The sequence below is a fragment of the Podarcis melisellensis genome (genome assembly GCF_964234715.1).
Source record: "Podarcis melisellensis genome assembly, chromosome: 2".
Taxonomy (NCBI): domain Eukaryota; kingdom Metazoa; phylum Chordata; class Lepidosauria; order Squamata; family Lacertidae; genus Podarcis; species Podarcis melisellensis.
In genome coordinates this window covers 38591390-38617801 of record NC_138529.1, presented here as the reverse complement: position 1 = coordinate 38617801, position 26412 = coordinate 38591390, and the positions used below count along the sequence as shown (strand labels likewise).

At 43.6% G+C, this 26412-nt stretch overlaps 1 protein-coding gene across 1 annotated transcript in view; it reads right to left on the bottom strand.

Moving 5' to 3' along the window:
• Positions 1-26412, bottom strand: part of LOC309360727 (heparan sulfate glucosamine 3-O-sulfotransferase 3B1-like) — a 31197-nt gene that overhangs the window by 3630 nt on the left and 1155 nt on the right. The gene's annotated exons all lie outside the window — the stretch shown is intronic.

Here is a 26412-nt window from a genome sequence, read left to right as displayed (position 1 = left end):
TCAAAAGGCCAAGATGTACCCAAAGGTCTCTTCCATAATGACATTGTTTGTTTCATTTATGAATCACTTCACATGAGGTATCTTAAGCACGCCTACTTCAGGAGGTTTTTCAGGAAGTTTTATTATCAACTGTGCCACATATAACTTGCTTAAATTTTGGTGCCCACCACATTTCAACTCTAGCTGAGTTAAGCTTACCTTGGTTAGAATGAACCAAGAGTTCCACCTTTCTGAATAACAAGACAGTTTGTTCTAAAATGTCCACCCATCCATGGGGATAGCAATGACTGATTTTAGGGGAGGCAGGCTTTATGTTGGGGAGGCAGAACCAAGGTATCTGCCATGCAATTGGTCAGTTAAGTATTTTTATTTATTTACTTGACCTGAAGGGGGGAAGCTGCCCCCATGCACCCATCTCCTTGTATGCACGAGAGGAGATAAGGAGGAGAACAGAGTTTATGTCTGAGGCTCACCACAGGTTATTTCACTATATGACTTTAAATGTGATTCAGGTGATCAACTGAATGATGCTGCTCATTCAAAGGATGCAGGTTCTGTCAAAAAACAAACCTTTGACAATCACCAATATTTTCTAAATTGGGGGCATGGTCACAGAAGTGCAAGAAAGAAGGAGTCTCTTCAGGAGATGCAAGCATCCCGCACACCCCTTTCCATGCATACTGCTTCAGGTAGCAATAGAGCCCTACCTCCTAGAACCATCTCAGACAAAGGAACTCTTAGGAGCTAGAGAACTCCTTTCATAAAGATTTTCCCCACAAGGCACCTGGCGCTAGGTGAAGCAATGTATTTACCGTGCAGACAGACTGGCCCGCTTTGCCTGTTAACCACTTAAGATTTTATTACATTAGTGTTCTTGCACAAGACAGCTTTAATCTCCTCAACTCCTCCCTCACCCCCCAAAAAGGCTTAAACGCAGGATGCTGAAATAGTCATTTAGCAACACACATTCCTGGAGGAAAAAAACACCTCAGCCTTCTAATGCGAAAAACAGTTTGGAGACAGATACATTTACAAAGTCAGTTGACAGGTGGCCACGTGGTAATCCAATAGCTGAAAGCCTAATGCCTTTTGTGGCAGGTTTTTGTCCGCACAGAGGGATTCTCCACTAATCTGTTGACACTTCCCAATAAAGAAAATTGAGAGGGGGGGCTCTTGTTAGTGATGTGGCAGAAGGGGGGGAAGGAGAAGTATTTTACATGCTGTTGCTGTCTTGGGTTTACTACAACAAGCTGACAGGTACAAACAACCAGGCTCTTGAGCTTTTATTGCAAGGCCAGAAGCTACGAAAACAGAAGTGCCAGGCAGCAGCACAGCTGAGATGATCCAGGTTGGAACACTCTTTTTCAATGAAGAACCAAGATGCACAGGAATATATCAAGAGTAAAGAGCAGACACGAAACAGAAGAGAGTGATCTGGTGCCTTTGCAGAAATGCATGTGCAGAGTTTTCCTTTTAACCAATGGGGCAGTCAGAGAATATGGCCACTTGCTTGTTAAAAGCAAGCAACTGGTCTTGATGTTTCTCCTGGTTTCCACCTCAAGAATTGCTCTGTTTCACTTCACCACCCCTCTTCCACAGCCACTTTAGCCGTCATTGCACATTCAGTGGCCTCTCTAATTTTTATCAAAGGTAAGGTGGTAGAATCTCCACAGCCAAAAAGCAAGCAAGGGGGGGGGGGTTCAAATAAAATGGTTTTCAGCTGGAGACACTGGAAATAATGTTCTTTTCCAGCAGTGGTTGCTAGCAGTTTTGCAGATGCTTCACAGCTGCATCAACTGGGATGAAGATGGGGAAATTTCCGCTATTCCAATGATGGGGAAAAGATGTGCTTAAGGGGCAAATTGCACAGGAGTAGCAGCAGATACAGAAAGGCTCTTGAGAGCCTGGTAAGAGTAAGTGGGTAGTTCTGGAAACCAACTGTGTGATCCCCTGTTGATGTAGGGAATCTACTGCTATGGCACCCCTGACATGGCTTACAAGGTGGGGAATAATGCAGAAGTGGCTTTCGACTAGATTCAATCACCTCATGCTTTAGCCTGGCGCCTTCAGAGACAAGCATCATATACTGGAATTTAGATTGCCAGGTCATCCTCTCACTTGCAGACCACCATAAGCTGTGAGAGCTTCTTGCTTCTTTAGAAATGGCAGGAAATTCCTGACTCAATTTAATAAGCAGAAAGCAGATTTATAGAATAGCACCCTTCATAGTCATCAGCTCATTGCTGGGCTTCAATCTTCTTGTCAGAAAGCGGCAGGTCCAGGTACCTTCGAGACTCAAATAAGGCTGCTGCTAGAAGCCAGGTCATCTGAAGGTAGCCTTCACCTGTGAAAAGCTTTCAGACAGGTGCAAGTTTATTTACAGAGAGAAGTAACAGCTCTTAACCAACACAGAATTGGAGCTATTTCCCACCACAGGTATATCAGCACTATAGGTGCACCAGGGATTGCCATAGTAAATACAAATTAGACAATGGCAGCCACATGGCTGTGAACCTTTTGCACATTACAGTTGTATATCCCTCCTTCCTTCTAGGAGCTGAGCTAAGTACAAGGAATTCCCTGGTAGCCTCCCACCCAAACACTGACCATACACAGCTCTGCCATACTAGCTATCCTATTCCTCGATTCATGGCATGTAGGATTTCACTTCCAACCATGTTCCTGGAGAGAAGGCAGTCTTATTGGGGCAATAGGTAGAATTAAGTGGTAAATATTCTGCATGATTGAATCACATACTGGAGATGATTAACGCAAAGCAATATTAGACTCTTTATGCAGGGTATTAGTATTTGTTTGTTTCAGAAAAACCAGCAGGACACTCCTAATTGTCAGCATCATCCAAGACACACCAGTTCCGCTGCCGTTTACAAGAACTCCCCTCGCTTCTCAACTTGCCCAAGAGACAAGAGCGCATCTGAACTCCTTTTGTCCCACTTGGCGCCCCTTCCATTGTCTGAAGGATCCCCTCAGCACCACTTTAATGGCTACAAGGTTTTATGCCTGCTGGGAAAAGGAGGTGGTGGGAAGGAGCGGAAAATAAGTGCAGATGACTGGATAGTGGTTACATTAAAAGCTCACTGCTGTTTACGGAGCCGTTCCTTTAGACACTCTCTCATCATTATCAGGGATTCATTTCACATGGCTTGGCCAGAGGGGTAGTCGAGTAATCTGCAGCCATTTCCTGCATAGGCTTTTTTCAGGTCATGTTAAGGGAAGGAGGAGGAGAAAGAGAAAGGTTTCTTGGAAATGAAATGACTCAAAACAGACAGAGCCAATTTCGGGGGTGGGGGAGGGAGAGATTAAAAAAAAGTGGTCAAGGACTTTCCACACAAGAGGTGCTTTTCAATGTGCTAATTCCCACCCCCCTTTTCTTCATTACTTACTTAGTCCTGCGACTACAGTCGCTATTCCACCAACACCCAGGACGTAGGTTTCCATCTGCACAACACAACCAGACCTGTGCTCTAGGAGAGAAATGCAAGCGCATCTCAACCACCATTCCTTGCTTGCTCCATTTTCTTGCACAAAGTCCACAGGACGAGGCACCAATAATTATACGCCTAGTTTACAGGAGTTTTGAGTGGCCTCTTTAATGTTTTCAGTTGGCAGAGGCATCCAATGAGGACTCTGGCTCCATCGGACCAAATGGGTTATGCTTTCATTAATCCCTTTGCTCGCTGAAGTTGCATTATTCATAAGCTTCTCTCTCTCTTGGTTCAAGAGCTCAGAACCCCCCACAAAAAACCAGGCATCAGCAGCTTTTCACAGGCGGCTAAGGAAGCAAGCCACAAGTCATTAAAAAAGAAAAGGAGGAGGAGGAATCACTTCTACATATTTTGGGAGCCTATACTGCACTCGCACATTTTGGATCTGGATCAAATGCCAGCTATGATTTGAGCTTTGGATATGCAGGACTCCTTGGAATAATGCTCACTTATCTGTGTAGGCAAGAGCTTCTCGCTGCATTGCGATATCCCCCCATGTTTGTTCACCTACCTATGGTTGCCCACCTATCCTGGCCAGGGAGTAATCGTTCAACTCCTCACCTTGACTGCTGCATGTTGGGGGGGGGGAGCAGGCAGGGGGGAGAGAGAGGTAGGAAAGAAGGAGGAGACCAAACACTATTCCTCCTCCATGGACTGCCAGCACAGACAAGGGCTTTTCGGCAGCAATCATGGTTGAGTGAATACATTTAAATTCAATAAGATCTGCTTCAAAGAAGTTAAGACTAACATAGAAGCTTTTCAAGTGGCAAGAAAGGAATGTAAAATAAGAAGCGGCTCCATAAAGCAAGAGGAGTTTGGACAGCGTGATTAATTAGACCCTGTTTCCATGTAGCCAAATTGGTTTAATTGCTCCGGTTATGGATTTAGCTCTCCTACAAGAACAGATTTAACAGGCGTTCGATTGAGAAGTGCAGAAGATTCAGACCTGGGGGAAAAGATATTTCTCCTGCCCTTGAAGAGAAGATGTGTCTTCTAAAGATTTCAAAAGGCCATATAAAGTTTAGCCACTAAGCAGGAAGAGGGCATGTGGATTGTACCAAACCCATACACTTTATTATTTTTGAATGCATATGTGTAGAACTTATCTATTTTAACAAAGATGCTTTGGGGGTTGCAGAGGGAAAAAATATTTTCCAAGTTCTTTGCCAGGGCACATGAAGCTACTCTCTCACTTTTGCTTACTCACTGCCAGGATGTAAGTCCCACCGTCACTATTAGAGATTTGTGGTGATAAATATTTTAGTCTGTTGAATATCCCAGCTACAGACTACAACACCCAGGACTATGCAGCAGGGGAGAAGAGAAACATTTAAAACGGCCAATAAAAAGAAGGCACTCATCTTTGTAAAACAGAACATTAAGAAAAGAGAAAGGCCACAACTATTCTTTGGAGCTCTCATTTCTTTCTGGAATGCTTGACTAGGACCTGGGCAACCAGGGTTCAAATCTCCACTCTGCCATGAAACCCATCGGGTGACTTTGAGAGACACTGTCTCTCAGCCTAACCTAACTCACAGGGTGGCAATGGTATAATGGAGAGGGGGAGATGTGTGTGTGCTAGCTTGAGCTCTTTGAAGAAAAGGTGGTGTATAAAAGCAAATTAACAATAAATAAAAGAAAAGATTGGGGCTCACAATGCTATCGGGTCAGTTATATGCAATACCTGTTAAAATACCATTCGTACCTGAAGAAGTTTTGGGGTGGTTTATTTCCAACCACAGTCCATCCCAGAATTTCCTGCTGAAATCCCAGAACTGTTTATAACACACATGCTCTTGTTTATCATTGTCCTGCAGTTGTCACACTACAAGTCCCCCCAGATAGCAATAATGTGGTAGCATTGGGACAGCATCCCGAAACTGTTTCCAAATCGCTCTTCACTAAAATCTGTAGAAAATGTAAGAAATCACTACCAGGTTTCAGGTAAGAAAAACTCAGTACCGTCTACACTTAACCAAATTAGCCAGTTTTGGGAATAGACCAAAGGGGCATATCTCAGGCATACAATAACTGCATTTTTTATTTCTTTATAAGGTTCAAAGCATTCACATTAACTGGGGCAACTAACTTAACCGTCTGAGTAACAATTGAGAAGACATGTTGGATGCTACTCTCAAGAGCCGCATATCAAAAACTGGCCATGAGAAGATGCTCTGCAGGCAGTCTGCAGTTGTGTTTTGACCCACCTGTCTGTTCCTGCTGCCACCAAGCTTCTTTTGCCAGCAGCCTTCCTTCCATCTTACAAGCAAGGCTCAACTCAGCCAAGTAAACTTCAATGGGAATTGTAAAAGCCACTGTTCTACCATCTTAAATTAAACCAAGCAAAGATTGGGCTTACATACAGCAGGTTTAAATGGATGGGTGGGGAGAGAGAATATAGGCTGGCATTTTTATGCCAATGACATCATGTGAACACTGCAAAAAAACAAACAAAAATGCAGCACTAACCTTACAACAGACATCTGTCTGATATAGCCCAAGGTGATTATGAGATGAAACTTTAAACACAGTAAAGCTAAAATGGTCTTATTGAAGAACTACCTGAGTTTAGGGGAACAGACACTTTAAAAAAAAATGAAGAAAAAATGTGTTAAGGCAATGGTTCACTTTGCCCAACAGCCACCTTCCAATAGCAGGTGAGCATCAAAGGATATGGCATGGTCCAGAAGAAAACACTCCTAAGCCAAACCCTAAATGGCCTGAACACTTTTGTTAACCTTTGTTTATTTGCCTACTTTAGCAAATAAACTGAAAAGGAAAGATGTCCATTATTATTACCACGTCGTTTCCTTTGACAATCGCAATGCAAGGACAGGATTTGTGGCATTCAGTATTCTTATCTACAGCTTTTGAGAAATGGGCCCTTTTAATTCTACCCCAAACCAGTTTTCACTGGGGGGGGGGGGGAGAGCCAGGCAGAAACACAAGCTTCTGTGAGACACCCAAAGAATAATGGCTGGCCACAGGAGTTCTTGTTGGAAAGATTTGCTTTTTTTTGTTTCCCTTCAGCAGGATATTCTTCCTTCCAGGGAGCCATGTTCAACGCCTGTGGCCTGTTTTCAAGAATGGGTTGACAAGAGCCAGCCCATATATATATATATATATATATATATCTCCACCCTAGCATCACCCATCCAACTTCACAATTGGGTCTCTGTGTCCTCCTCCCTCAACAAAAGCCACCCTCCCACCTTCTCAGTCAGCCTCTGTATAAAAAGAGAGGTAGCTTTTTGAAGAGCACAAAAAGTCACACTGCTGTGGAGAGGCCAATTATAACTTTGCACAAGACTGAAACCCCTGAACGGGATTGGCTGCATGGTGGCAGCAGCCATGTGACCGGCCTGCTATCAAGCTCTTTGTTTAGGGCCCTGTCTGCACGGGAGGTACCAACACCACTCTGGTGGCAAAGCACACAAAAGGAAAGCAAGCTTTCAATGTGCCAGAAGCTGTTCTATTTATCCAACAGTGCCGTGGTGCACTGGACCAAGGCGCTCAAGGAGCAGCTGCTTAAAAGCCTTTTCACTGACTTCTCCCCATGGCACAGGCTTCCCACCTTGGAGAAGCCGCGAGAGGTCAAGAAGGGGACTTCTCTATGTGAAGCTTTAAAAAAACCACCACCACAGTTGTTATGACCTTCTTTAAGATTGCATTCAGATCACCAGAAGCAGAACTTAGATTCTTCTTTCTCACTTCCTTCAGAAGATTGAATACACAGCTTCCTGAATGTTCTTAAAACAGGAACTCACTGGAGCCAGGACAGCTCACTCGTTAACAGCAGTCGTTCCAAGAGCATGTTTTGCAGTTTGCATTAGTTGCACAGTACCTACGATTTCCTTATTGTTAGCCTGTGGCTTCTAATGAGGAAGGGCCATAGCTTAGTGGCTACAGAAGGTGCTAAGTTCAATCCCCAGCATCTCCAGGTACAGCTGGGAGAGAATCTGGGACAGCCAGGTACAACTGGGACAGCCACTGCCAGTTGCTGCAGGCAACACCAGACTAGATGGATTGATGGTCTGATTCAGTATAAGGCAGTCTCCCGTGTCCCTATGCAAATCAGGCAGTAGAGAAATGTTTGGAGAAATTGGGCTAATCAAACTGTAATGTTTACAATCGTAGCTGGAGTTATTACAAGTTCTCAAGAGCTTCTGAGAGGGTTTATATTTCCTAACCACATCAGAGGGGTCAGTGCATGGACAAGATGTGAGACGTGTACCCTTAACCACATCACCTGCTTCACAAGGGGGTACAAAATGGTCAGAAATTGAAAAGGTCATTCCTTAAAACTACTTTGCAGCCAGAAGGTGACCCAGACAATGTGTGCTGCACTATAATTTCCTCACGCCGGAATAAGAGGTCTAGCAAATTAATACACTGTTGATCCTCTCTGCACACTGAGCCTTAAATGCATTTTAATACAAATGGGATTGCCTTCTCCAATCTCCCATTATTGGATTGGTGATTAGTCAAAGAGATAGACAGACACTGCATCTGAAATTGAATTAGCCTGGTCATGAACAGAGAACATCAGCTCCCAGGCATGCCTGGAGAGAAAATCAACATGGCTCAGGGGTGTAGAACAAAGCCGGTGCCCTCAGAACTGCCACCTCGACAGGAGCAAGAGCTGCAGCAGAGTGTCCAAAACCTCTGGCAAGATCAGCTGTTCCAACTCGCCTCCCTTTCCTAGATAAACAAGCATAACAGCAGCAAGGTTATTAAGTCTGAGTGGGTGGGGTAAACTGGGGTTCTCTAGAGAAGCACAGTTCCCTGTGAATAACCCAAGATAGCCAAACAAGGCACAATGGCAGGGAGGGAAGTAGACTTATCAAAATCCTTCCTGTAGACAAGGATTCACAGGAGAGCTGCGAGGGGATAAACAATCCACTAAGAGCACAAGGGGAGGCCCAGCAGACAAACCATTTCCACCCCAGCGCTAAAGCGTTGAGATAAACAGTATAGCAGACAAGCAAGTTAGGCACCTGTGTGATTTCAGTGACAGGGTGGAAAAGGCAAAAGCCCTCAAACTCACCCTCCTGCCACCCAATCGAAACAGTTATGAAAATAGCTATACATGTGACACTACCTGTCTGCTGGACGAAAACCATGCTTGGTGCAATGAGCTCAAGAGAAATGAGGCCAAGGTGAGAGAGACAGCTGAGAGACACAGAGACTGGTAGAAGAGTCCTTTTGGGGATGAGATAGCAGCAACCAGGGTAATCACCTGTACTGTTAGGACGGTCTCAGGGGCAGAGGATGGTGTCCCAAGAAAGAGGAATCTCTTAGAAGGAACCTATTCCATGTGGTGGGGTGAACCAATATCTTCCTGTGACAAGAATGTGCCTCCAGTGGGAGAGGGTTCCTCATAGTGAATAATTCAGTCAATAGAAAGAGGTTTGTGATGGGCATGTAGGCTGCATGTCCACTTGCCTGCCTGATGTGAAAGTTGTAGAGGTCAACCTTTGCCTAGATAAGCTGGTAGACAGAAAATTGGCACCAATGACATGAGTAAATTAGAAGTCTGGAGTTATTTGAAGCAAAGTGTTTCCTCCCTATCTCATATACCAACAATGAAGTTACAATGTGAGCAGACAAAAGCAAATATTTTTACACCCAAGGCAGCTCAGCTATGAAATTGTGACCATAATATGCAGTTGTGGCCAGCAACTTAGATGTGTTAAAAAGGGACAAGAAAGTGCTGTGGAGGGTAAGGCTATCTCAGCTTTATATTACCTCCCGTACCATATACAGTTTGCCTCTGGCAAACAACAGGAGAAGGCTATTACTGTCATATCCTGCTTCTGGGTTTCCGAGAGGCATCTAGCCGGACCCTGTAGGAAACAGCGTGCTTGTTAGATAGGACTTTGGTTTGATCCAGTAGGGCTCTTGTTATGCTCTTGGTTGTGTAAGTGAGGCTTACTCAGGAGGTGAATGCATAATAGAACAGCTGCCTCCCAAACAATGATGCACTGGACGCATTTGGGAGTGGCTGGGAGGGGAAGAGTTCAGAAACTTAGAGGCTGAAAAGCTGGAACTAAAATGTGAGCACCACACTACATTCCCTCCTGGGGAGACAGAAAGGCTCCGATATCTGAAGAAAGGGGATTCTGATCACACCCCCGGCTTTAGTCAGATAGCATCAAGGTATCTTTAAAGAGAGCGACTGAGGCATGAAGGTGCTCTCTGCTGTAGGTATATATAATTTCTAATTACATAGATAAAGTTTTAATGAAAGACTCTGCATTTCCAACTCAGTAATTTGACAGGGACAGAGCAAGGTTGTAATTAAGAAAGGCTCCCTTTTCCTCCACCATTATTAAGAAACTGGCTGTTCATCAGGATGCAGGCACCGCTTCCTCTTGGCTTACCGGAAGCTGCCACTTCCAGAGAAGCAATTGCGTTCAGAAGAGGTATGTAGGAGGAGCATTTGAATCCAGTCAATGCCCCCTCTCATCTGAATCATCCAAGCACATGCCTGTGTAGCAGCATATCCCTGGAAGTACACACAGAGAGTCTGTGGTGTTCATCCCTTCCAGAGTTGACCAATCTTCCTTTGGCCTGAGGATCATGTTCACCCTTGGCCAACCTTCCACAGTAGCAATGGGTGTGAGCCTCACATGTACACTTCAGCTGATTACAGGTGATTATTAACATTCCCACTAGGGTGCTGAACATATTGGTTCCATGCTGTGGAACCCCACCCCAGCTTGTTTAATTTTATTCTTTTATTCTTTTCTTTTTGCTACTGCTGCCAAAATCAGTAGTGTCTTGGGAGGGCTCTGGGCCCAGGGGAAGCCCCTACTGCCTGAACTTCATTGAGATATTTTGGGTGCTCTCAGGCCACTTCACATCCACTCACATTTAAGCTAGACATTTGTCACCAACCACGAGACTGAGATCAAATAGCACCCAGCACCTCTCTTTCAGGGAAGGACTCAAGGGAATTATGCACAGCTTTGCAACTTCCTCAAAGTTGTACAAGCATGAGCCTAATGTGCTATTATTTGCACAATACAGACCTGGTGAAAAAAAGAGGCTTTGCATATTTAGTAGTTGTATAGAAGGGAAAACTTCAGCATAACTCACTATATCTAATGAGATTCCATCTTGTAGACAATTCATTACATATGGAAGGAGCCTGTCCTCTCTTTTCACTCTCCCTTGACACAAGAATTCCTACCAGTTGCTACAACTGGGGTAAATCTTCCCTGCCCACCTTTCCCCCATAAGAGTAAAGGTAAAGGGACCCCTGACCATTAGGTCCAGTCGTGGCCGACTCTGGGGTTGCGGCGCTCATCTCGCTTTATTGGCTGAGGGAGCCGGCGTACAGCTTCCAGGTCATGTGGCCAGCATGACTAAGCTGCTTCTGGCAAACCAGAGTAGCACACGGAAACACCGTTTACCTTCCCGCTGGAGTGGTACCTATTTATCTACTTGCACTTTGACGTGCTTTCGAACTGCTAGGTTGGCAGGAGCTGAGACCGAGCAACGGGAGCTCACCCCTGTTGTGGGGATTCAAACCCCTGACCTTCTGATTGGCAAGTCCTAGGCTCTGTGGTTTAACCCACAGTGCCACCCGTGTCCCTCCCATAAAAGTACCCGTGGTCATTTTACATCCTTTCCCCCTTTAAAATCACTTTCAGATACAGTCCAGATGCTACAGCAGGGCAATGGTTCTGAAGAGGCCACATGATGGAGCAGCAAGCAGGTAATGGGGAGAGGAAGATAGGCTACACACCAGCCCCATCGCCAAGCACATTGCAAGCCACACCTTCAAACCAAGTAAGGAAATGGCATTACAATCGTGCAAGAAACTCCAAAAGCAATCTGAACCTGCCGCTTTTTATTTTTTTTAATGGAGTGACATGTTGGGAAAGTGTGAGTGCAGCAGTTTGAGACAGGAACGTCATTGGGATTCTCTGGAATAAACCAGTTAAGTGAATGGTGCCAATAGCTAGATTCACTGGTTGAAGGTGCAGGATGGGCTCTATATGCAGAGGGGCGAGGGAGAGAAGGCTATGTGGAAGCATCCTGAGGCGCTCTTAAGTGTGTGCCAACAGACTCTAAACAAGGAATGGCCTTCAATACTTGGGATGTGCCAGTACACACAAGCACTCTTTGTATCCTGAATCCAGTGGCTAACAGCTTAGCATTAGACAAGCTGGTAGGTGGACGAGAGATGTTTGTGTCTCCTTCCCAATCATACAGTGTACTCCACGGTCGGGGGGGGGGGAGTGAAGTATTTGCTGAAGGAAGGAACAGCACTAAGGGAATATTCCATATACTCCCCCATCCAAAAAATAAAAATACAACCCTGCTATGCTAGCCTTGGTAAAACTGCTGGAGAAGATGCAAGGCCACTTGAGGAAAGGATGGAGAACTGTGGCCAGATGTTGTTGGACAATAATCCTCATAATCCCCAGCCACTTGTCATGTTCACTGCAGACAGCATTCATTCTCTGGATGGCTACAGGTTCCCAACTCTTGGCATAAACCATATGAACAAGCCATTTCCAAATTCCTTGAAATTTACAAAGCCAGCAAACAGCCACAATACAAATAGTCAAAAATCATGCAGCTACAAAAAGCTTCAATGGAAAGGTCCGCACCTCACCTACAAACTAGGAGTAGCCAACACAGTGTGCTCCATATGTTTGGACTAAAATTCCCATCATCCCCAACCACACCACAGCCAATAGTGAGGAAGGGTGGAAGTTGTAGTCCACAACAGCTGGAGAGCTTCACATTGGCTACACCCTGCTGCAAACCCAGGGAATACAGGAGACAGTCCTGAGCAACCATGGAAGAACACAAAGAGCCCTGCCCCATCAGTTGGCATGACATGACAAAACAAAATAAAACAAAATAAAACAAAATAAAATAATAATTTATTTATACCCTGCCCATCTGGCTGGGTTTCCCCAGCCACTCTGGGCGGCTTCCAACACAAGATTAAAATACAATAATTCATCCAATATTAAAAACTTCCCTAAACAGGGCTGTTTTTAGATGTCTTCTAAAAGTCCGATAGTTGCTTATTTCTTTCACATCTGATGGGAGGGCATTCCACAGGGTGGGTGCCACTACCAAGAAGGCCCTCTGCCTAGTTCTCTGTAACTTCACTTCTCACAGTGAGGGAACTGCCAGAAGGCCCTTCGAGCTGGACCTCAGTGTCCGGGTTGAACAATGGGGGTGGAGACACTCCTTCAGGTATACTGGGCCAAGGCCATTTAGGGTTTTAAAGGTCAGCACCAACACTTTGAATTGTGCAAGGAAACGTACTGGGAGTCAATGCAGGTCTTTCAGGACCAGTGTTATGTGGTCTCGGAGGTCACTCACAGTCACCAGTCTAGCTGCCGCATTCTGGATTAGCCACATCAAGGCATGGTGTGAAATACTAGCCTGCTTTCTCGCTTTATCAATGCCTAGTCCTCTTTCTGACTAGTCATCGCCCTCTGGCTCCACACCTCACTCTCCCCAACAAAGATCAGCCAAACACCATCTAGATGATGGTTAAGACATATAAATGGAAAGAGATCAGAATTTCCTCCACCACATCTGTGCCTAACACTTAAGCAAATTAGTATATTAAGAGAAAAGACAAGTGATATGCCAGCTATTCTCCCCATGCCAGCTCCACCCAGCACCAGCACCCAAACTTTCCTCCTTCAAGCAGATGCCAGAGATTCAGTCTTCCTGCCTGAAGGATGCACTAACAAGTTCAGCCATGAGCTCACATCTCCTAACATCTTCACTATAGGGTTGCATCCCAAGCTGTCCATGTGAATGCAGAACAGAACTTTTACTGTCCTCTTCTACCCCTGGAGTCCCCCAAATGGCCCCAAAAGTCCCCTCTACACAGGGGGCAGAACAAGAGGGTGAATCTCACTGTGCAAGTGGAAGTCCATTCATATGATATTGGGTTCCACCCAGAAACTACAACTTCTAATGAGGGGACTTCAATATTCCAGGTAACTGTTCTTTCTTCTCCCCCAAACCCACATTTCCTGTTTTCATTCGTCAGACCATGCTGAGACATTCCCAGTCAGATCTACAGAATGTTTAGATGGTGGAAATGGAAGGATTGCAGGTAAAATGGTAAAAGGATTACAACACAAGTCATGAATCAGGGGTGCAACATCCTAAGATACGGAAGTTCCTATAAAGCAAAGTTGGAGCACTGTTTTCTGGGAAGTTTTCTGGGAAACGAGAAGTGATGGGAAGAGAATTTGTTTGGGCTTATGACAGTTTGCAAAATGATGCTTTGTTATGAATGTTTAAATAAGAAATAAACCTTCTTTGGTCCCAGCACTTGTGGTCAGCTGCCCAACGTTGCTTGCATATGCATAAATCAATATAAACAATACATTGCAAGGAACCACAGCTGCAGGGCTTGCTTTTTCTACTGTTCTAATTTGGTGTGTTCACTTCACAAATAATCCAATGAGAGATTTCCTCTTCTCTCAAGAGATAATTGGAGCCAAAAAGCCTGACTTGAGAAAACACATTTCAGCAGAAGACAGAATGTCATCACCAAGAATGAGAAATTAGTAACAAATCCATATTTTACCAACCAGGCTTTTACTGTTTGTTTGTTTTTTGTTTGTTTTTTTGCTTACACTCCCAACTGCATTTCCATCCTCCATGCCTCCCCACCACATTCTCTCATCTCCAAACACCACACTAGATATGCATTTCAAATTTGGGTACTGCAAGGTCCTCCAGATGTTGTTGACTCAAATCCTATGTTGGCGAACAGTCAGTGATGATGGGAGATGCAGTCCAGCAATATCTGGAAGGGCACAGACTTCCTGACCTTGGAGAAGGGTTTTTCCCACGTTGTGATTTTTGCATAGCACACACATGCACCATGATTCACAATATATTGCCAGGTCAAGAACTATGAAACAGATCTCACGATATGGATTTCAAACCAGTTTGGGATGGTATATCAATGTATCACCCAGCCGTATTTAGGGGTAAAGCCAGTGATTAATTGTCAGGAATCAAGTCAAACCTTTTGAACAGCTTCCCCACCTCCAAGGCAGTAGTTAAGATGCTAAGTTTGATTTGCTGCTTAAAACAAAAAGCAGCAAGTAATCTCATTCATCTCTGACAGCCACTTATGCAACTAATTTTTTGCTGGTGATTGATATTAATGCAAATTTATATATTCCACTGGATCTTGTTTGAAAGAGCTGCTCTTAGCTGCTCTTTTTGTCCTCAAGCAAATGGGAGAGGTTTCGCCCTCCTACGCATTGCCCCAAAACAGAAGTACCTTTTTTCTTTTAGCATTACACACAAGGGTGGCCAAGTGGATGTCAGTGACTGATGCAGCCAAAGCAAGCCTGATCTCTCCAGTCATGGGGCTGCTGGCCTGTTATTGGCTTTCAAATCTGTTTGACAATCCGGAGAACTGGCAAGCAATTTCATGTACATATACACTGCAGTCATCACTTCAGTTGACAAAATGATTTCCCCATTTCTTAATGAGGCAGCATGCAGCACACATTATATATAACGAGTGCTAGTCAAAGAAGCTCATGTTTCTTGGCACAAGGATTTAAAAATATTTTTTAAGGCCAGATACAACACATTAAACCCGGGAAACTGAGCCCAGCATTAAATTGTTTCGAGGGCAGCAGAACTCGGTGCTGAGAGTGCAAACATCACACAACAGAGCAACAGAGCTCCTCAATCATCTCAGACACCACACAGTGACAACAGGTAGCAGCCTTGGTTGCTTTCCAACCCTGTAATTAGGCTACAGGAATATATGGGACCTGGAATTTGTTGTGCTTTGAGGCCATATGGTTTGCTACCCAGCAGAGCTCTGGCCTATTTATTATCCCTTTGACTCACTGATCACCAGTCCTCCACAACAACAAAAGAGCACGGATGTTGGTTATCTTTCAGCACTAACTATTGGAAGCTGCAAAGCAGAATGTCCAGGCGCTAAATCCAGTAGAGGAGATTTAAGTTTATCATTTTAGCCTTCCATCTAAAAGGGCAAGCTGGACATTTTACACAGTTGTTGGACTGAATGATATGCAGGCCTTGATGGCATTCTTGGATACAGCCAGCATTTTCAGCACAGGTGGCCTCTCATGCTCACAGAAATGTATGTGTGTATGAACGCAGTAATCCCCAAGATGTAGATGAATGCAGCCATTTTGACGGAAGAGAGGGCTTTGTTAGCAGCATACATACCCAGTCACGTCTTGTAAGTGTACAATCTCTCAAAATAAAGAGCATCTAGGAACAGCCTGAGACCTTTTGGCACCTGAAGAGAACAACAAAATGGTGCCTCCCTCCCCACCAAGGAAGAAGGGATAAGTTAAGATCTACATCAGATGCAAGAGGGGGTGGGAATAAGGCTCTACATTGTGTTCTGCTGCCCCTGTGGATCCTGCCACCTGAGGTGGTCACCTCACCTTGCCTCATGGGTGGACTGGCCCAGAGTACGATAGACTACACAAACACATAGGCTTGCTTCACAAGCCATCAGAACTGGCCTGTTAAGGTCTTGAAAGTGCCACACAACTGGTTCTAAAATCTGAACTATAACTGCAAGGTGAAGGGAATTAGGATGGCAGTTGTACACATGAATACACACCTTCATTATTTGAGCATGTTATTCAGAAATGGCACATAATACAGACATCCAGATTTGACAAATGCAGCAGCTGAGACAGACCCAAAGAAAAAGTTATTTAGCTTCTGCTCATGCCTGAATAGGCCAAATAAGAATGCCCATTTTCCGCTCTTAATAACAGGTCTGCTAAAGAGCAAGAGTTGGGAAACATGCGTCTCTAAATAAAGAGCTACTATCCCTGAACCACCAAGAGAAAAGCCTACGCAGAAAGTTTTCATCATCACTTTTTTACGCTACTCAGCAACGTTCCATTTCACTGACGGCCCCAGAGTCTCACCACAACTCAGAGCCATGGGTGGACTCACCAGCCAAATATGTCCGCTCCGGCGCATGCTCAACTTCGGGGGTGGGGGGTTGGGGTGGGAAGAATCAACTCCTCAACAGGTGAGGCTGTGAAACATGATCAGGGAAGACAAAGCAGTTCCCGTCAGCGCCGTGCTGGGAAGAACGCATCATTTGCGCCGCACTGGGAGACATGCTTGAAACAGTAGTGCACTGAAATCTCAGCAACACGAAATAATCTTTGCCATCTGTCTGAACAACTCAACGCTCCTGTTGCAATCTGAAGGAAGGCTCCCAGAGAAACACAAGGGCCTTGCTGATGGATCACAAGAGCCCGTCCCTCCTTTGGGGGCCATTTTCCTCATAACTTCATGCTGCGACTAAGACATTGTGATTTGGGGCCTGCTGGAATCAAACTGGAAGGCATTATGTGCCTTGGAGAGTGCATGAAAAAGAGTAGGGAGACCCCCATCTTGAATTGTGCTAGGCTCTTGTCTCCAAAGAGCTTCATTCATTCAAGAGGCTGTAAGTATATTCTGAAGTAGAAGTGAAGAGCCCCTGAAGCTGATGCAGCATGAAATCAGATACAAAACTTTGCTCTACGGTTTGTTTCAGGCAACAGAGTTGGACAAAGTTCGGAATGTTAAAGCAGTGTCTACAATTCCACTCAATCATTTTTCAAAAATGAAGAAGGCCAGCTTTTCAGTTCAAGTATTTGTTTGTTTGTTTGTTTTGGATGGGGGAGCTGTTATAAGAAATCCAATTATTATTATTATTATTATTATTATTATTATTATTATTATTATTTATTATACTGTACTGCCTTTCCTCCCAAAGGAGCCCAGGGTGACAAACACACCCTCAATTATTTTTAAAAGCATTCTTATACCAAGTTCCCTCTGTGGTTTTATTCCCAGTCCAAGGGCTTAACAAACATGTACATCAATTGCTTATAAGTCCCAATGTTATCTAAGCACCAATCCCAGAAGCAGCCCCGGAGTTCATGTTGCCAGATTTCAAGGGAGTAATTGATAGGTTTTTTCCCCGATGTGACATGTCAGCAACCTACCAGTCTGACACCATATTAATCTCCAGCCCAATACACTGAGAACAGGGGTGCTACCACTACCAGCCTTCCCAAATCAAGGAACAGACAATGCGTACAAATACAACTCTGCAAGCATGTATCAGTCCACAGACTCAGCTTACTAGACCAAGGTTTAAAGTAGGAAAGGATAATACGTTCAGAATTCTCAAGTTACCATTGCCACCAGAAATGTGAAAACAGAAGGTTTCCTATGGAATTAATTGCGGTGGAGAAGAAAACACAGGTCTACAACTAATGCTGTGAAGACACTATAACTTGAAAACACATTAACAGCACATTTCTCTTAAAAAAAATATTCTGGGAATTGTAGTTTGTTAAGGGTTGCTGTGAATTGTAACTCTGTGGTAGATAAACTACAGCACCCATAATTCTTTGAGGGAAAGAATGTGCTTTAAAGGTATAGTGTGTATAAAACCCAAGTCTCTGGGCCCTCCTTCTATTTGTCCAAGATGCACAAGCAACCTTCATTTGGACGCAGGGGAGGAGGGGCAGTTCTCCCCACCCCAAAAGAATGCTTGCCTCCTACTAAAGAATCTCAGTATTGGAGGGTGGGACTAGCTTAGGACACCAGGAGTTTTATAAGTCATAAGGGTCACAACTTCAGCAAAGCATCCAACACAGAGAACAATGAGCTCTTTTCCATTCTCTCCCACATATTTGCTAATCAACCTGGGAGCCATATGGAAAATCTAACAAGCACGATGGGAAGGCAGACAGGATCAATTCCCGTTACTGAAAAAATGGCATCCAACCTTTGACCAAAGACTACTGGGATACTTTATCTTATCATATGTTCTTGTTTTAGCATTTGACTAAAATTTGGCAGTTCTCAGAAGTCAATGTCTAGGTGTTGTTGTTTTTACTCATTAGGAATCAAGCATCAGCATTCTAGCCACTGCTACCTCAGCCAGACATTTCTATCTAAGTAGAAAGAATTTCCAATTTCTAAGCAGATAAGGAGAGGCCCGAGGCCCCAAAACCAGAAATCATGCAGTTGCACATAAGGACACACAGAGACAACCTTCCCTCAGAATTTACACCATTTGGTACAAAAATTCTTGAGATTGTGTAGTTTGCTATACTCTTAAATGGCCAAATAGCATTGCACATTAACTCTTTTCACAGTGTAAAAACTTGCGCTCACAAGTTTGGTAAGAGCTTGGTAGACTGTGCGTGTGTACATTTCAGCAAGTTACCCACATCTCCAATTTTCACAACTGCTGCCACCCCCAAAATAATAATTATTATTATATTATATTATTATATTATTATAATATTTATTATATTATATTATATTATAATATTATATTATATTATAATATAATATTATATTATATTTTATATTATATTATATTATATTATATTTTATATTATATTATATTATATTATATTAATTATATTATATTAATTATATTATATTAATTATATTATATTATATTATAATTATATTATAAACATAGCAATGGGGAAGTTAGATTGAAAGCATTGTTCAAATACCAGGAAAGTTATTCTGAAGGTTTTAAGAAGCCTTCGATTGTATAAAGAAAGTGATTGCATCCTTCAAGCTTGGCTGCAAAAAGGGCCATTTTCTCCCACTTTGCTTTTGTCCACAAGGATTCCAGAGTCAGTGCCGAAGAGAAAGAAAAAACCCAGGAACTCTAGTGCTTGTAACTATTTAGCATTAATAGCTGGATCCAGTTTCCTTTCCTTTCCTGCAGAAACATTTCTGTTTGAAGCCACTAAACAGAAATAGTACGTTCCAAAGACCTTCAGCTATCAGGCTGCTGTTTTTTGGAGTTCTGCAACAGAAGCAGAAATATTTTCAAAAATAAACCTGCACTAGAATCATTGCCTGAAGTGTGAAGTTTAGCAATCTCTTCCCATTACAAACAACTGAGCAGAGAGAGATCGGGGTGGCATAAGATTTTAAGATCGAAAAGAAAATTAAACTAGTTTAGCAATTGTGTACATATTACAAATGCAAAATAAATGTAGGGGTGTGTGTTTTACCATTTAACTGATTCAGACTAAAGTTGTGCACAAGTCAGAATACAAAAATGCATTCGGGTCTGAAATTTCTTGCTTGGAATGTGCACTTATCTGGGGTAGGTACAAATGAGCACAGCAGGGCTCACCTTTGAGCATCCATGCAATCCTAAACACACTTAGTAGAGTAGCACCACAATCCACACAGGTCAAGATCAGTAGGGCTTAATCCCAGGTAAGCACATTTAGAACTGCAACTTCAGTTTAATTAACTCCGTTGTGCTTAGGCTTGCACAACTTCATGACAACATTTGTCAGAATACCACAGGATGTTCTTCAGAGGTCCCACTATGCTCCATGTTCTGAAATAAGCCAAATCCAAAATAGATACCTCATAGTCTTAAGATTATTATAATCACCATGATCTTTGCTTGGAGCCCCATATCTGTAACTGCATAATTACTAGCTTCACAGAAGTAGTTTTTTTCCAGGAGGAAAACTGCTTGCATGTCTGCTGAATTGGCCTTAGACTAATAGATACATTAATTAAAACAAGAGGCATTTTATTCTGGTGAATCATTTAAGCGTAAGTAGTGTGGTTCTGCTAGTGCAGGCAATCCCATCCCTAAAGCAAAGTGTTCTCTTAAATATTGACTTATTCCACTTACTGGATCTGGGAATCTCATTTGCAATTAGCTGCGTACCCATTTACATGGGAAGGATTAATCAACCATTTTACAGTCTAATTTAGGTGGCTAATTTAATACAGAACTCAAGATGCTTTAACATAATTTCGCTAATAAAACCATGACAGCCAGTTCTTTAGCCAGCCACACATAGTTCTTTTTGAAATGCTATGGATGCTATTGAGGATCAAACTTTTCCAAAAATAGCTAAAGAGATGCTGCAGATATTGAACACTTTGTCTTCTCAGTTTTACCCTGTTTAGCTGTTGCTAACTCAAGAGCCATATATAGAGTTGCTTGCTGCCTTTGCCTAAGCAAAGTTAGAGATAATGCTGCTGTTTAGATCTCAGGAGCATTTCCATTTGAGATTACTGTTAACATTTTAACTCAGAAATTAAGGTGTGATTCTGTACACACTTATCCAGGAATAAATACCTCTGAATGCAACAAGGCTTACTTCTGAGCAGAGGCTGCACTATCTGAGGCTGAAAATGTTTTAGGTGTGTTATGGTGTCCCCTCAAGTCAGTTTTGATACTGCACATATAGAAGCTTGCTTGCTTTAAAACACACAACCTTTTCTCAATAGTTCAAGGTGGCTAACCTTGAAGTTAATCATAGATAACATTGAAAGCTTTGCGGTCAGTATGAACAGAAAATCCCAAGGAGTCATTTCCTCCACTTCCCTTCAAGAGCCAACTGTTCTAGGCTAGGGTCTAAAAAAAATAGTTGACTAATTTGGGGGTGCTTAACTAATCAGATACACACAACCCCTACAATGCCTTGTTAATTTTCACCAGAAGCAGGGTCTTCCATAAGAATTTTTAAAAATAGTTTTTTTTAAAAAAATCTCCAAAATCCACAGCAATACCTTTAAGTAGGACCAACCAAAGTATCACAAAATTTTCACTTGGAAATTAGTTTGAATGATGACAGCAAATGTGATAAAATGAATTTAAAAAATTTAAAAGCCTGTCATGGCAGTAACCAACCATCCTCATCAAAAATTGTAGATTTCAAATAGTCCAAGTGGCAGATCTCCTGCTGAAACATATCGCACAAGAGGTGAATTTGCTGACGATGAACACTTGCATCTCCCTTCAGAGGCGAGCCTTTTGATAAAAAATAATATCCTAAACTAGTCCCTAATCCTGGTCACACTTGTGCATAAATGGCTTCCTCGTGTTGAGTTAGCTGAAAAAAACTCATAGCCTTTGCAGAATTTGAAAAAAGACTTCTCATTTACTTCAATGGCTATATTACTGCAGTTTTCTCTTCCCCATAAAACCAAGTAAGTTGAATTATGATTTGTGGCTATTGTCTCAGTAATAATGTAATTGTGCCATAACCCAAAACTTGAGCGAATTCAGCTATCAGAGCAGAGATAGGGTGGAGGGGTCCCATAAAAATGTAGCCTATAGACTTACAATGGTCTGGTGTCAATCCAGTAAAGAATAAAAAAAAATAGAAAGCCATTCAAAGCCAAAATAAAATTCAGTAGTATACAAAGATCTTTAGGAAAAGTCAGTATGGTTCTACTAACATGCTGTCACATTACATATCGCCAACTCTGAAGTTGCTTTGGCAACGTGGAGAAAGATAGCGTTCAAAATCGTACGTCAGTTCAAGCACTTGGCAGTGGAGTTTTTACGAAGTTGAAGTCCTAGATACTTTACTTTTAGGAAAGATTTCCAGTTAATTGAAATGGGGCTTACTTTTCTTTTCTTTTTTGAAAGGGAGGTGCCTACTTTTGAAAAGGCACACATAGTAGTTTAGTTTCTGTTAATATTTGGTTGCTGAAGGGAAGGGACATGGTTCTGTTTAAGAAAGCATTGTTTACAACAGTAGTTATACTCTAAACACCCTTTCTTGGAGGGGGGGTGCTGAGTGAAATTAAAACCTACATTTAATTGATCGCAACTGTTAAAGTATTTTAAAGCAGAAACCATTAATCTGCCACTCAGGCTCTTGCCTCTGTTATAGATCCCTCCCAAATCCATTCTTGTTTACGTATCATGGCTTCCACTCACAAGTCACAGTCCCCAGCTGAACTACCATAATACAATTTAGTCTTATTAAAACAGGACTAACACCCCAATCCAAGAGCTCGTTAAAATCATATAGGAGACTAAGATGGTTTAGTTTCAATAATAATCAAATTGAAGTAACTCAGCTGAAAAATGGTTTGCCGTTGCTGCACGGGCAGTTTGTGTCACGTGACAACTTCACAGCAGCTTGAATTGTTTGTGAGAGAACCAAGCTATTTCTCAGAGTTTTCGTAGACAGTGATTTAACAAAACAAAGCCCACTATTAAAGCAGCATGTTGTGCACTGCAGCTGAAATCAAGCTGCCCTTAATAATTCAGCTTCAACTCAAAGCAGTGCTAAGCTGGAGTCTTTCTTTATTTTCCAAAAAAAGGGAAAAAAATGTTCCTAGGAAAATGTACACCTCAATTCAAAAGAACAAGTTTGTGTATATTGGTTTAGCTTAAGAAACTATCATTTGCCTAACTACACATTGATTTTTCTCTTGCACAGAAGTCCTTCCTTTAAATAGCAGCAGATTGACTATTTGGCAAAGTGGGGGGGGGGGAGTAGAAGGGCTCAGTTGGGCCTTAATTAGGAAAACTGTTACATCCCTGTTAAATAAAAGCCACCAGCCAGATCAGCACCTGTAACTATTGCAGTTTCGACATGTCATCTCCTTTAAGGCAACATTGTTCCAGCTGACATAAAAGTGGCTTCAACTAAGCTTGGATACTATATGCAAGGCTGCCAGTCTTAAAAAGAGATGCTGCTACATATGGTGCTATTTTTATGCCTGTCTACTCAGGAGGAATCCCCAACAAATCCAAAGTGACTTACTCCCAAGTAACTGGGCATACATTGAGCCAGTCTCAAGGAGAAAGTTGACCAGAAAGAGAGAGAGGAAATAAAAGGAGTAAAACTGCAGGATTGTGTTGAATATGCCAAGCAGGTAGAATCTCAAGCTCCATGGCTTGTGTGGCTGGAGGGAGAAAGGGAGGAAAGCTCATAAACCCAGTGCTAAACCCATTTCAGTTTCCTCAAGGATGCCGGAATATTATTCTAGGCAATTAAGGTGGTCATATGTTTGGTTCCCATTCTTTCAGTTAGCATCTTTCCAAGGCCTGCAACAATTGGACATCCAGCTAATCTGCATAATTCATATTTGCATAACCTGCAAACATTTCCGATCAAGTCACTGGCACTCCAGACTCTCTGCGCTTATCCAGCAAGGCCCAGCTTTTTAAAAGCCACCCTGAAAATAAGACTGGCACCGAGAAAAGTGCGGACATGCACATTTGATCAAAAGGTGGTTGCATCAGCCAAAATCATGCCAAATGCCAAATAAAAATCCTGTGAAGTTGGGGTTCCATGGGAGGTAATCATTACTTTAAATTAGTTACATTAATAAGGCTGTGAATGACAAACAGCACAGACCTTCTTCCCAGCCACCTTACATGTTAATGCTTTTGAGTTTCATCGTTTAAGAAAACTGCACACCTTTAAGAATGTGGTTTTCCAGTGATTAAGTTTCCCCCCCCAAAAAAAAAATAGTTAAACCACTTAGGCAGAGTTGAGGAAGAGTTTTAAATGCAGGCTCCCATTCCATCCACCCAACCCACAACTTCTAAGCTAGTTGAAAATTCCCCCCTAGTTTGGCCTTTAGCAACACTTAATGGTTTTCGTCTTCCTGACAGCTCTGCTCATTAGCTACAAGCAGTAGTTTGGGGAGGATCTTTTAGAAAACCTTGAAGGCCCTCACCCTGGATAACAGAGATCCGGCTCTTCACAGCCTGGCTAACAAAATTAGCACTAGCCTCCCTAATCAAAGGCTGTGGCGCTGGGCTGTGGGAGTGACAAAGGAGAGCCGGGGAGGAAGGAGCCGGGAAGACTGGGCCAAGCACAGCCTGCCTACCAAACAAGGGACTTGATCCTCCTGCCAGAGCAGAAGGGAGGAAGCCCTTGCTTTGCACTCTTGCTTACTTGGCCCACAATTCCTCCAAGAAGCATTTGTGTGACCCTAAATGAGCGAAAGAGCTTGGCGTCTCCAAATACGTTTATATTGTGTCTTTCCGTTTTACTTTAAAAACAAATACATCTCAAATTTCCTTTACTGAAAGCAGCAACTACATCTATTGATTGGTATGTATATGTTAAATTGTTACCACTGTTCTGGCTCTTCCTTAATCAAACCCTTTTTCCCTGTGAGATGTTTTAAATTGTGTCCTATCCTATTTAAAACATAATGTTCTAAAAACACACACACTCACAAACAGCAACTCAGCCATGTGCTTAGCATAGCACAGGTTTGGATTTTGGATTTGTAATTTTTCCATCTCCCTGCACAGATTCACTCAAAGTTCTGCAAGCTGGTTTTTTGGGGGGTGGAGGGGGGGTGGAAGTGGAAGTCACCTGACTGAGTGCAGGGCTTGGAATGTAAAATCAAAACCATTTTTATTTATAACAGACAAGGCTCTCCCTCCAAGTTATCACCACCCTATAAATCAATGGACACCTCGACTGTACAAGGATTCATTTCCATGCCCTGACACATGTTGCACAGACGACGACCGCATCCCATTACAGATAAATCTGAGGCTTCTCTTCGCAGGTCTGCAGTCAGTCCCCAGGAAGCGCAGAAGGTCAGCGGACAGATCCGTTTAAAAGCTGCAGGGTGTTGTTTTTTTAATCGCACCATCTCCCCCTCTCCCATGCATCTGAAGGAGAGGAGAGAATCACCTGCCGCTGGCTTGATAACTGGTGTCTACAGCACTTTCCCCCATAAGGTAGCGGAGGATATCTGCCCCCCCCCCCGCAAATAAAATTCTCTCCTTTAGCAGGAGGACGGAGAGATCAAGCTCGCAAGTCAAACCACACAGGCTGATCTTAAGAAAATCCGTTGCCTAAGATCTTTCGTTCCACTCTCTGCTCTCGTTTTGAACTCTGGATTATTATTTTTCTTGCATGCCCTCAATAGGACATTTTTGTTTAAAACTTTTTTCCCCTCTCTAAAGCGTCATTTCAAAGAGAGAAGTCCATCGGCCAAGGACCGAGAAATGTGAAGCGCGCAAGGAGCTGCCGTTGCAAATGACAAGGAAGAGGGCGCGCAGGAGACCGAGTGGAGCCGCCGCTGTCTAGATTGGGAAGGGCAACTCTCCCAGTCCTGTAGAACTTAAACTCGGCGGGATCGGGTGGGTATGACCGCTACTACGAGGCCTTAAAACCATCCTCGCACCCCCAGAGGACGCGTGAAACTGCCCAAAGGACTCCACAACCATTCCAGATCTATTTGTCGTTTTAAATCCCAGTATCCTTAAAAAGCACCCCACGGAGACGCGTTTGCTCCACAAAGCAGGTCTAGGAAAGTTATGGAAGCTTAACTTTCATTAGCGTTTGCCGAGATTCAGTCGACACAGCAGATCGCCGGGTTCCCGTGTCAAAATATTAAGAATCCCGAGCGGGCCGGCGGAGCAGGAGCTGCAGTGCTCCCTTTCGCCCAACAGAGCTCACTACCTCTCCGCGCACGGCCGGCGCCTCCTTGCACTGCCTTCAAACTCGCTCGCCGGCGCGCTGCTCAGATACACACGGACCTCACTGCCGTCTGAATGGGGCTGCGGGCTTTTTAGAGAGAGAGGGAGTGGGGTAGATCTAGAGCGAGTTCGGCTACGGAGCTTGAAACCGATTTGGAAGCGGGGGGGGGGGGGGAGTTTCCCTTCCTGGCCCTCGGATCAGCCTCACACCCGCTACCCTCCCAATACGCGCGCACACAAACAGCCCCCAATACAAACGCCTAGCGGAATTAATCCACGCCGGGGCTCCTGGGAACAATAACTGCAGGGCAACCGAGTCTCACCCCGTCCATCATGAGGGTCACGGACACTTGATGCCTGATACACTGGAGGCCGCGCGGGGAGACCTTCGAGAGGCCACAGGAGCCTCGAAACGACACGGCTTGGAGAAGACCCTCGACACGGCGTGTGGGCAGGCCCACTTACAGGCTCCAAAGGCGGCTCGGCCGCGAGGGCCAGTGGCCTCCCTTGCTTACTTCCCACCTTGACCCACGCCGGTTAATTCCCGCTTCCATCCACAGTCCCGGACACATTTTAAACGCATCCCTCTTTCCGGGAAGGGAAAGCGGGGAGAAGGGGGAA